This window comes from Vulpes lagopus, chromosome 15 (assembly GCF_018345385.1).
Source record: "Vulpes lagopus strain Blue_001 chromosome 15, ASM1834538v1, whole genome shotgun sequence".
In the NCBI taxonomy this organism is placed as follows: domain Eukaryota; kingdom Metazoa; phylum Chordata; class Mammalia; order Carnivora; family Canidae; genus Vulpes; species Vulpes lagopus.
In genome coordinates, this window is record NC_054838.1 from 44,612,764 (window position 1) to 44,625,048 (window position 12,285).

Here is a 12,285-nt window from a genome sequence, read left to right on the forward strand (position 1 = left end):
CAAATTATCCTCTCAGCTGTCTCTAAAGTGCTGAAAATACTTCCAGATTTATACAAGGAAAATGTGTGCCCAAGGTCCGTGGGTATGTGCAGGTCGGCAGTAAAGGTTAAATTGATCATTATCGTGGAGTCAATCATGGGCAGTCTTACTGGCTCAGGGAAGCTCTTTCTGCTTGAGGTGCTAGTTTCAGTTCCCATCAGGGGATGCTTTGCTCACAGGGTCTTTTTTTTTTTTTTTTTTTTTTAAGACTTATTTATTCCTGAGAGACACAGAGGGAGAGGGGCAGAGACAGAGAGGGAAAAGCAGGCTCCCTGTGGGGATCCCAATGCAGGACTCAATCCTAGGACCCCAGAATCATGACCTGAGCCAAAGGCAGACGTCTAACCACTGAGCCACTCAGGCACCCCTGCCCACAGGGTCTTTTGCCTGAATTAAGAAATAAGCCAGAAAGAACTTCATTAATTAAAAGGTATAGACTGAGCTCAAAATGTCAGTAGTTGAAGTCCTCTTTCAATCCCTCCTATTAAATGGTTAACTTGAAACCTTTCCAAAAGTAATTTTCTTGTTTGAAATCTAGGCCAGTGTTTCTCAGATTATCTGCAGAGAGAACCAGTGTTTTGTTTTTAATTTCTAAGCATCAACCAATGCTTCTTAAAATACAAGAAAATTTAATTACTAAATAAATGAAACTTAAGTAAAAACTGAACATATGCAAAATACAAGGCCAATTTTCTTTGTATTTAACAGATATAAAATGACTTCATAAAAATTGGACAAAAGTTTCTAAATAGATATTCTCAGTTCTGTTCTCATCTCATCGTGGACAGGCAATAAATAGTTCATGGACAAGCACTGATTGGCAAACCACAATTTGACTAGCGCTGACTTGGATCTATAGGTTTGTTGCCTATCAGCTTATCAAGGGATGTTTATTAGACAATCTGAGAAAGAATAAGGAAATAAACTTCTCTTATGAAAGTAAAATGGTGGTTAGGGATGGACAAGTAGAGGGAAAATTCTCTTAAACACACATGCCAAAAACATAAACCTTAGGTCAAGCAAGCATAATTCCTTTGGTGGTGGGGGGGGAGGGGTAGAAGAAAAGGGGGTATCTTAATCTCTATGCCCAGCACAAAGCCAGATGCAGGACTTAATGTCATGACCCTGAGATCATGACCTGAGCCACCAAAATCAAGAGTCAGATGCTTAACCAACTGAGCCACCAGGCATCCCCTGCCCCTTTTTTAAGTAGGCTCCATGCTGGGCATGGACTAATGCCCAAGGCTTGACCTAATGACTCAGGCTTGAGTAATTAGTTAATAACTCTGAGATGGAGACCTGAGCCGAAACCAAGAGTCTGATGCTTAACCAACTGAGTCACTCAGGCACCCAAAGTATGTATATTTCTTATAATTAATTGTTTATATGCAAAATTTTAATTTTTTGATTACTTTAGTGTGGAGAGTTCCAATTCCAGTATGGAGAAGTAAACTTCTAACAGATTGACCTTTCCACAGATAACAACTGGAAACTCCAGACGGTAAAACAACAACCTGAGGAGTCCAGAGAATAGACAGAAGTACACAGAATCGGGATCCCTGGGTGGCGCAGCGGTTTGGCGCCTGCCTTTGGCCCAGGGCGCAATCTTGGAGACCCGGGATCGAATCCCACGTCGGGCTCTCGGTGCATGGAGCCTGCTCCCTCTGCCTGTGTCGCTGCCTCTCTCTCTCTCTCTCTGTGACTATCATGAATAAATAAATAAAATCTTTTTAAAAAATTAAAAAATTAAAAAAAAAAAAAAGAAGTACACAGAATCAAAATGCATATGAAGCGATCAACACAGCATTTCCCACTTTGAGTGACTTTGACCTATGAACAAACAAAAATTGCGGTGTGGTAACAAGATAGCAAAAACTCACATAGAAAGTCTACTGTCAAAAAAAAAAAAAAAAAAAAAAGAAAGTCTACTGTCTTTCTGGCCTGAGAATAAGGGAGGAATTCCAGAAATGGAGAATCAGAGAACTCTAAACTCCGTTTATAAATTCAGATAATCTCTGGCTATGCACTAATTCAATTTGAATAACAAAGACAATGCAAATAGTTCAGATCAAAGAACTCAAAGTAGAATATACTCCTACTCTTTCAGATAAAAGAACTGAAGCGAGATTTGACCTGTTACTATACACAGGACAAAATTTTCAATTTGTTTAAAACTAACTTAATTTCTTGCTAAACAAAAGCATCACCACTTTATAGAGAAATAAAACAGAATCCAGAGACTCTAAAACAATGTTCATAATATCAAGGACAAAATTTAGACTTACTTGGCATAAAAACTGATAGGAAAATAGGATGTATTCTTTAAAGGAAAAGATAATAAAGAGATGACACAGGTGTTGAAATTATCAGACAATGGCTCAAAAGCAACTAATACAACTGTTCGATGATGTAAAGGAAAATATAATAAGTGAAAAGATAGTAAAATTCAGCAGGGGAATAATATACATTAAGATCAAAATAAAAACTTTAGGAAAAGTACAGTACTTAAGTAAAAAGATTTAGTATTGTATCTGAATTAATATCCAGATATACAGTATAGTAAGTATATCTATACTAGACAATTCTATACATCACCCAGTGTTCATCATGATAATAGCACTCATTCATCCCCCCACCAACTCTCTTCTCTGGTAACTGTCAGTTTGTTCTGTGCAGTTAAGATTGTTTTTTCGGTTTGCCTCTTTTTTTCTTTGTTCATTTCTTTTTTTAAGATTTATTTATTTATTCATGCAAGAGAGAGAGAGAGGCAGAGACATAGGCAGAGAGAGAAGCAGGCTCCCTGCAGGGAGCCCAATGTGGGACTTGATCCCTTGACCTGGATCTGGATCTGGATCCAGGATCATGCCCTGAGCCGAAGGCAGATGTTCAACCAACCGCTGAGCCACCCAGGTGTCTCTCTTTTGTTTCTTAAATTCCACAAATGAGTGAAATTATATGGTACTTGTCTTTGGCTGCCTTATTTCACTTACCATTAAACCCTCTAGGTCCATCCATGTTGTTGCAAGATTTCATTCTTTTTATGGCTGAGTAATACTCTATTGCATAGATAAATCCTTTTTTAAAGATGTATTTATTTATTTGCAAGAGAGAGTGGGGTGGGAGGGCAGAGGGTGAGAGAATCCTCAAGCTGACATGACACCCTGCTGAGCATGGAGCCTGACACAGGGCTTAATCTCAGGACCCCGCAATCATACCCTGAGCCAAAATCAAGAGTCAGAGGTTTATGGACTGAGACTCTCAGATGTCCCTAAATACCATATCTTCTTTATCCATTCATTCACTAATAGACTACTTGGGCTGCTTCAATAATTTGGCTGTTGTAGATAAGGCTGCAATAAACAAAAAGGTGCATATACCTTTACAAGTTAGTGTCTTTGTATTCTTTGGGTAAATACCCAGTGGAATTGCTGGGTCATAAAGTAATTCTACATTTTTAATTTTTTGAAGAACTTCCATACTGTTTTCTACCATGGCTATACCAATTTGCATTTTCACCAATAGTGCATGAGTGTCCTTTTTCTACCTATCCTTGCCAACACTTACTGTTTCTTGTACTTTTTATTTTAGCCATTCTGACAGGTGTGAGGTGATATCTCACTGTGTTTTTTTTTTTTTTTAAGATTTTTATTTATTTATTCACAAGAGACACAGAGAGAGAGAGAGGCAGAGACACAGGCAGAGGGAGAAGCAGGCTTCATGCAGGGAGCCTGACATGGGACTCGATCCCAGGTCTTCAGGATCAGGCCCTGGGCTGAAGGCGGCACTAAACCGCTGAGCCACCCGGGCTGCCCCTCACTGTGGTTTTGATTTGCATTTCCCTGACGATGAGTGATGTTGAGTATCTTTTCACATGTCTGTTGGCCATCTGGGTGTCTTCTTGGGGAAATGTCTGTCCATGTCTTCTGCCTGTTTTTAAATTGGACTCTTTGGGTGTTTATATATTCTTTATGTATTTTGGACATAAACCCTTTATTGGATATGTCATTTGCAGATATCTTCTCCCATTCTATAGGCTGTCTTTTAGTTTTTTTGGTTGTTTCCTTTCTGGTGCAGAAGCATTTTATTTCAATGTGGTCCCAATAGTCTATTTTTGCTTTTATTTCCCTTTCCTAAAGAGACGTATCTAGAAAAATATTGTTACAGATGATGTCAGAGAAATTGCTACCTGTGTTCTCTTTTAGGATTTTTATGACAGCAGGTCTCACATTTAGGTCTTTAACCCATTTTGAGTTTAATTTTATGTATGGTGTAAGAAAGTAATTCAGTTTCATTCTTTTGCATATCGCTACCTAGTTTTCACAACACTATTTGTTGGAAAGACTTTTTCCCATTGCATACTCTTGCATTATTTATTGATAATTAATTGACCATATAATTGCAGGTTTATTCCTGCGCTCTATATACTATTTTGTTGATCTGTGCGTCTATTTTTGTGGCCAGTACCGTACTGTTTTGATTACTACAGTTTTGTAGTGTATTTTGAAATCTAGGATTGTGTTACCTCCAGTTTTGTTCTTCTTTTTCAAGACTGCTTTGGATATTTGGGGTCTTTTATCATTCCATACAAATTTTAGGATTATTTACTCTAGTTCTGTGAAAAAAAGCTGTTGGCATTTTGCTAGTGATTACATTAAATCTGTAGATTGCTGGGACACCTGGGTGGCTCAGTGGTTGAGTGTCTGCCTTTGGCTCAGGGCATGATCCTGGCATCCCAGAATCGAGTCCCACATCCATGCAGGGAGCCTGCTTCTCTCTCTGCCTGTGTCTGCCCCCCTCCCTCTGTGTCTCTCATGAATAAATACATAAATAAAAATATTTTAAAAATCTGTAGATTTCTTTAGGTAGTATGATATTTTAACAATATTTGTTCTTCCCATCCATAAACACTGAATATATTTTCATTTGTTCATGTCATCTTCAATTTCTTTTCTTATTATTTTAGTTTTCAGAGTAGAGATCTTTCACCTCCTTGGTTAAGTTTATTCCTAGGTATTTTATTATTCCTGAAGCAAATGTAAGTGAGTTTGATTTTTTTTTTTTATTTCTCTTTCTGCTACTTCATTATTAGTGTATAGAAACATAACAGATTTTTGTATACTGGTTTTGTATCCTGCCACCTTACTGAATTCATTTATCAGTTCTAGAAGTTTCTGATGGAATCTTTAGGGTTTTCTATATATAGTTTCATGACACCTACAAATATTTCCTATTAGTAAAAATAATAAGCTATACTTCTTCCTTACCAAGTTGAGATGCCTTTTATTTCTTTCTGTTGTCTGATTGCTAGGACTTTCAGTACTATGTTAAATAAAAGTTGTAAGAGTGAAGGTACCTAGCTGGCTCAGTTGGTAAAGCATGTGACTCTTGATCTCAGTGTTGTAAATTCAAGCCCCATGTTGGGTGTAGAGTTTACTTTAAAAAAACAAAATCTTAAAAAGAAAAGTGAGAGTGGACATCTTCATTTTGTTCCTGACCTTAGGGGAAATGCTCTCAGTTTTTCACCATCGAGTGAACCCACCATCACTGTGGGTTTTTCATATATGGCCTTTCTTATGTTGAGGTATGTTCTCTCAAAACCTATTTTTGGGGGTGCCTGGGTGGCTCAATCAGTTATGCATCTGCCCTTGGCTCGGGTCATGATCTCAAGATCCTGGAATTGAGCCTTATTTTGGGCTCCCTGCTCAGTGAGGAGTCTGCTTTTCCCTCTACCTTTCCTCCTTCTCATGTTCTCTCTCTCTCTCTCTCTCACTCTAATACATAACATCTTGAAAAAACCCACCTACTTTGTTAAGGGGTTTTCATCATTAATAAATGTACTTTGTCAAATGCTTTTTCTGTATATATTGAAATAATATGGTTTTTATCCTTTCTCTTGTTGATGTGATGTATCATGTTGATTGATTTCTAAATGTTGAACCACTCTTGCATCCCAGGAATAAATCCCACTTGATAATTGTGAATGATGTTTTAATGTATTGTTGGGTTTACATTGCTAATATTTTGTTGAGGATTTTTGAGTGTATGTTCATCGGAGATAGTGGCCTGAAGTTCTCTCTCTCTCCTTTTTTTTTTTTTTTTTTTTTTTTTTTTTGGTGCCTTTATCTGGTTTTGGTATCAGGGTAATGCTGGCCTCATAGAATGAATTTGAAGCTTTCCTTCCTCTTCTATATTTTGGAATAGTTTGAGAAGAATAGGTATTTACTGTTTTGGGAAAATTCAGCTGTGAAACCATCTGGTCCAGGACTTTTGTTTGTCGGGAGTTTTTTGATTACTGATTCAATTTCATTACTAAAAATTTATTCAAATTTTCTATTTCTTCCTGATTTTCAGAGGTTATATGTTTCTAGGAATGTATACATTTCTTCTAGGTTGTCCCATTTATTGGCATATGATTGTTCATAATTTCTCTTATAATGATTCGTAGTTCTGTGGTGTCAGTTATTTCTCCTTTTTCATTTCTGATTTTCATTTGAGTTATATCTGTTTTTTTTTGTATGACTCCATCTAAAGGTTATCAATTTAGTTGACCTTTTAAAAGAACCAGCTCCTGATTTCATTAATCTGTTCTATTATTTTTTTTAGTTTCTATTTCACTTATTTCTGCTCTGATCTTTGTTGTTTCCTTCCTTCTACTGGTTAGGAGTTTTGTTTGTTTTTCTTTTTCTAACTCCTTTAGGTGTAAGGTTAGGTTGTTTATTTGAGATTTTACTTGGTTCTTGAAATAGGCCTGTATTGCTATAAACTTCCCTCTTAGAAGCATGAGATGCCTTCATTCTGAAGAGCAGAAAGTTCATGAATACATAGTAAGTTCCAGGCACTTTTGCAAGGTAGAAAATAAGCATCAGGCCAGCATCAAGAAAATGCAATGATTTCCTGGATATGATACCAAAAGCACAGACAACAAAAACAAAATTAGATAAATGAGACTACATCAAACTTAAAACATTTGTGCTTCAAAGGACACAAACAATAGAGTGAAAAGACAATTGATGAAATGGGAGAAAATATTTGCAAATCAATATATTGGACAAAAAGACATGTATCTACAATACATAAAGAATACTTACTATTCAACAACAACAAAAATCAAATAACCATATTAGAAAACAGACAAAGGACTTGGATAGAAACTTCTGCAAAGATGGTAAACAAATGGCCAATAAGCATAAGAAAAGGTGCTCAACATCACTAATCATTGGAAAAATGCAAATTAAAACCGTAACCGAATACCCCTTGACAACCATTAGTATGACTGCTATCAAATCTCCCCCAAATAAGAAGATTGGTAAAGATATGGAGACATTGGAATCCTGTGTACTGTTAGTGGGATTGTAAAATAGTGCAACTGGTATGGAAAACAATGTTTGAGGCTCCTCAAAAAAACTAAAAAAAACCTAAAAACTAAAACTACCATATGATTCAGCATTCTACTTTAGAGTATATATGCAAAAAAACTTAAAGCAGGGTCTCAAAGTGTTATTTGCACATCTATGTTCATAGCAGCACTGAATACATACCCAAGAGGTGGAAGTAACCCAGATGTCCATCAACAGATGAATGGATAAACAAAATGTGGGTTATGTATTCGATGGAATATTATTAAAAAGAAAGAGAATTCTTTTTTTTTTTTTAATATTTATTTATCCATGAGAGGTACACACACAGAGAGAGAGGCAGAGACACAGGCAGAGGGAGAAGCAGGCTCCACACAGGGAGCCCAACGTGGGACTCGATCCCGGGTCTCCAGGATCACACCCTGGGCTGAAGGTGGCACTAAACCACTGAACCACCAGGGCTGCACAAGAAAGAGAATTCTATCATATGTTACAATATGGATTAACCTTGGGACATTATGAAATGAAATAAGCCAGTCACAAAAAGACAAATACCATATAATTACATTTATATGAGGTAATTAAAGTAGTTAAACTCTTAAAAATAAAGAGTAGAATGATGGTTTCCAGAGGTGGCAGGGAAAAAAGAGAGTTCCTGTTCAATGGGTATAGAGTTTCAGTTTTACAGAATGAAAAAGTTTCTGGAGATCTATTGCACAACAAAGTGAATATAGTTAATATCACTATACTGTACACTTAAAAGTGATTAAGATAGTAAATCTTAGGTACTTTATACTCCAAAAATGAATAAATAAAAATATAATAACTATCATATGATCCAACAATTCGACTTCTGAATCCAAAAGAATTGGAAGCATGTTCATTATTTATGATATTAATCAGAAGTTGCACACCTGAATTCAGCTCTCATGTGATTGGCTAGGACTTAGTCACGGGCCACACCACTGTGAGAGAAGCTTGGAAATACAATGTGTAGGTGTGTGCCTATATTCATTTCCTGTTGCTGTGTAGTAAATTATCATCAATTTAAGATCCTAACATGAAACATATTTATTATCAAAGTTTCTGTGAATCAGGCATCTTGGCATGATTTCACTGGTACTCTGCTCAGGATCTCATCAGGCTGAAATCAAAGTGTTGGCCAGGCTGTGTTCTCATCTGGGGGCTTGACTGGTGGCGCAGCGGTTTAGCACCTGCCTTTGGCCCAGGGCGCGATCCTGGAGACCCGGGATCGAATCCCACGTCGGGCTCCCGGTACATGGAGCCTGCTTTTAATGAAAATCCAGTCTTTCCTAATCATGAGATAGAGGCAATCTAATGAGTCTGTTATATAAGTGGAGTTTATAAGTGTTCATACACAAAAGATAGGCATATGGCTTTAGTGCATTCTGCAGGGTTTTTGAAGTTATCTCAATGCCATAGACTGATAATTTTCAAGAAAACTAAGAAAATTAGAATGATCTTGGGGATCATGATATAATTAAGTAAATAAAATGTAAATGCACTTTATAAACAATACAGTACAATTATATACAATACAATTTATAAACAATACAATGCTATGCAAATAGTAGTTATTAGAGTGGCCTTTGTTAAGTAGCAGATGGCTCAATAGGACTACAAAAACCTGAGCAGAATCCTGGCTTTAATACTTCCTACATGTGGGGATTTAGAGCAGTTATCCTCTCTGAGATCCTATAAAATGAATCTCAGATTCATTGTTCACCCTCATCTTCCTCTATCATGTGTATATGTCTGCAGACACATTCATACAGGAATGTGAGATTTAAGTGAGATGATATATGCAAAAGCATCTAGGTTGGCACCTGACATGTTATACACGTTCTACTGATGATAGTTCTATATAATTCATTAAAAGAATAAAGAAACACAGTACAAGTGAAAGGAAAACAGATCAAAGAGCAGAAACAGGATTGCTGGGATTTGGGCAATAATTAAAGACCCTAGCAACTAGTTTTTTTATTGATCTTGGGAACGTGTTAAGCAATCAATAGACTGAACTATCTGAAAATACATTTTAAAAAAATCTCTGTATCTGAATCTATTAATCTCATATTTTCAGATAATATCTCTATGATTGTAATTTAATCTAGCAACTGTCACTTTAACATTGAGTAAGTTAAATTGTCAGTTTGATCACAGTTTCTAAACTACACATCTGTGGACATGTTGCCTTCCATTTTTGATTCATTAAAATTACTTCTGCAATTCATGGCATTTTCATGACTGCTTGATATATTGCTTCAGGCATTGGGAAGCAGATAAAAGATTTCTGGCATCTTGGGAAGGATGAATTTGTCCTGGAGGAGATTACATCTTGATGTATTGTTATTGAATCTCCTGGAAAATGTTGTATGAGCTGTCCAGCTTTGGTACCTGTTTTCAATGTCTACTGTTAAGTATCTAATGTATATCACATTCATGTGGCATGAGTTGCTTATACTTTCAAGGTCATATACAGCATTTCTGCTCCAACTCCTGGTAACATAGGGGATGTTTGAGAACAACCACCTCTTCCTGACTTTAAATAAAGTTTGTGTTTGGGACTGGAAATTAATCAGAAACCTACTTGTTTTCACTTAGGGCTGTAATCACTTTGAAATATTGAGATTTGAAGATAAAATTGAGGCAAAATAACCTGAAGTCTCTTTTTGCCTTTTTCTCTCTTGTCTGAGCCAGGAGATTTTGACATCTATTTGCTAACAACTTTTCTATCCTTATGTTAATGTTCTCATACGTCCTTCAGATCTTTGTTCAAGTGTCTCCTCAGGGTGCCTGGTTGGTTCAGTTGGTTAAGTGTCAGACCCTTGGTTTCACTCAGTTCATGATCTCAGGGTCATGAGATTGAATCCTATGTCTGGCTCTGAGCTCAGTGGGGTGTCTGCTGGAGATTCTCTTTCTCTCCCTCTGCCCTTCATCTACTCTCTCTCTATATATAAAATAAATAAGTACATCTTTAAAAAATAGTAAAATAAAATGTATGTTCATTTCTTTGCAATGCTTTCACATTATTCATGATTTATAATACCCTTATAGTTCAAAATATAACAGCTATGCAGTGCAACAGAAATGAAAAAACTAACAACATTCTTTGTACTACCCAAATAGAGATCTTCAAATCTAGGTCTAAATTCCAAAGTTTGGATTCTACCATCACGATGCTGTTGTTCATATACTCTTGAAGACATAAGACAAATTAAACACTGACTTTTTTTTTAATTGAGAAGTGAAGTAATAGGAAATCTCAAAAGACAGTGACATGCTTAGAATTAATTTAATGACACAGAAGAAACACCACCCAAACACCCCCAGCATTTCAGGGCCACAGTTTCAAAATATGGATAATTTATACATGTGTTCCCAGGTCAGCAAAGTTTACATAAGAGAAACTTGCTTAAATGAAATTGAGGGGGAAAAAAAGTGACAAGTACAAACAAGGTGGAGGGAGGTTAATTGTGAAGTGTGCTATCAGAAGGAGTTGTACAAGGCCAAATCTTTTTAATTAAACTCTTGGAATACAGTTTCAGGTTTAATAAATGTATTCCCTACTGAAACCAAATTCATTAGTAATATTCAAACAGGTCTAAACTGATGGCAATAAATAAATAAATAAACAAACAAACTGATGCAATAGACTTAAACAAAGAACCCAAACTAAAAAGAGAAAAAAATAAGGGACTTTGACTTAAAAATCCATGTTTGCTCCAGAATAAAGAAATTCACTGGATAGTTGGCCTCTTCATCCACATTTTATTTTTATAAATATTTATCAAAGCCCTACCTTTTTCACAAAGGTTGTAAGGTGGCTTATAAAAGATCTGTGAAATTAAAACAAACAAAATGGCAAAATTGGCCAAAAAGTTATCCAAAAAGAACCTTCAATAACCTTAAAAATTCCTCTTAAATAAACTTTAGATTTGGCCCTAAACCTTTGGCAGGCGTACCTAAAAGTAAACACATAATTAGCTATATCATTCTCATTATCCTAAAGGAAGAATCATAGGAGTTTTTCAGAAGAGACAACTGTATAACACTGAATTATACAAGAAATATCTCACTGAAATTTTATATAAAGGATATAAAGTGTTTCATAAAATAACATGCTCAACAGCATTTTTGTAGTAAGCGCAGTAGCTTGTTTTATATAACTATTTCTTGTAATAATTTTTAAAATAAAAATGGGTGACATGACAAGAAATAAGTACAAGTTCTTTTGGGAGCCTTGAATATAGATACTCAGGGATAGGTCTGGGATGCTTCCTGGAGATGATACAGGAACTTGAGATGTATGGGTTAGCCAGGTGAAGAAAGAGAGGAAGGGCATTGCAACAGAGCAAATTATTTTTTTATTTTATTTTATTTTATTTATTTATTTGACAGAGATATTGAGAGAGCACAAACAAGGGGAGCAGAAGCAGAGAGACAGGGAGAAACAGACTCTCTGCCAAGCAGGGACCTTGATGTGGGGCTCAATCTCAGGACCTGGAGATCATGACCTGACCTGAAGGCAGATGCCCAACTGGCTGAGCCACCCAGATACCCCAGCAACAGAGCAAATTGTAAGTCAGTACCTTGTTCTTAGAGTACTCTGATGTTCATGTAGTTATGACATAATTAATGAGTAACTTCTTGTTTATATGAGTAACTAAACAAAACATGCAGCCACTACCATTCTAGAAACTTCAACTGAGTAATCCCATTTCATTTTTTTTTTAAATTTTTATTTATTTATGATAGTCACACACAGAGAGAGAGAGAGAGAGGCAGAGACACAGGCAGAGGGAAAAGCAGGCTCCATGCACCGGGAGCCCGATGTGGGATTTGATCCTGGGTCCCCAGGATCAGGCCC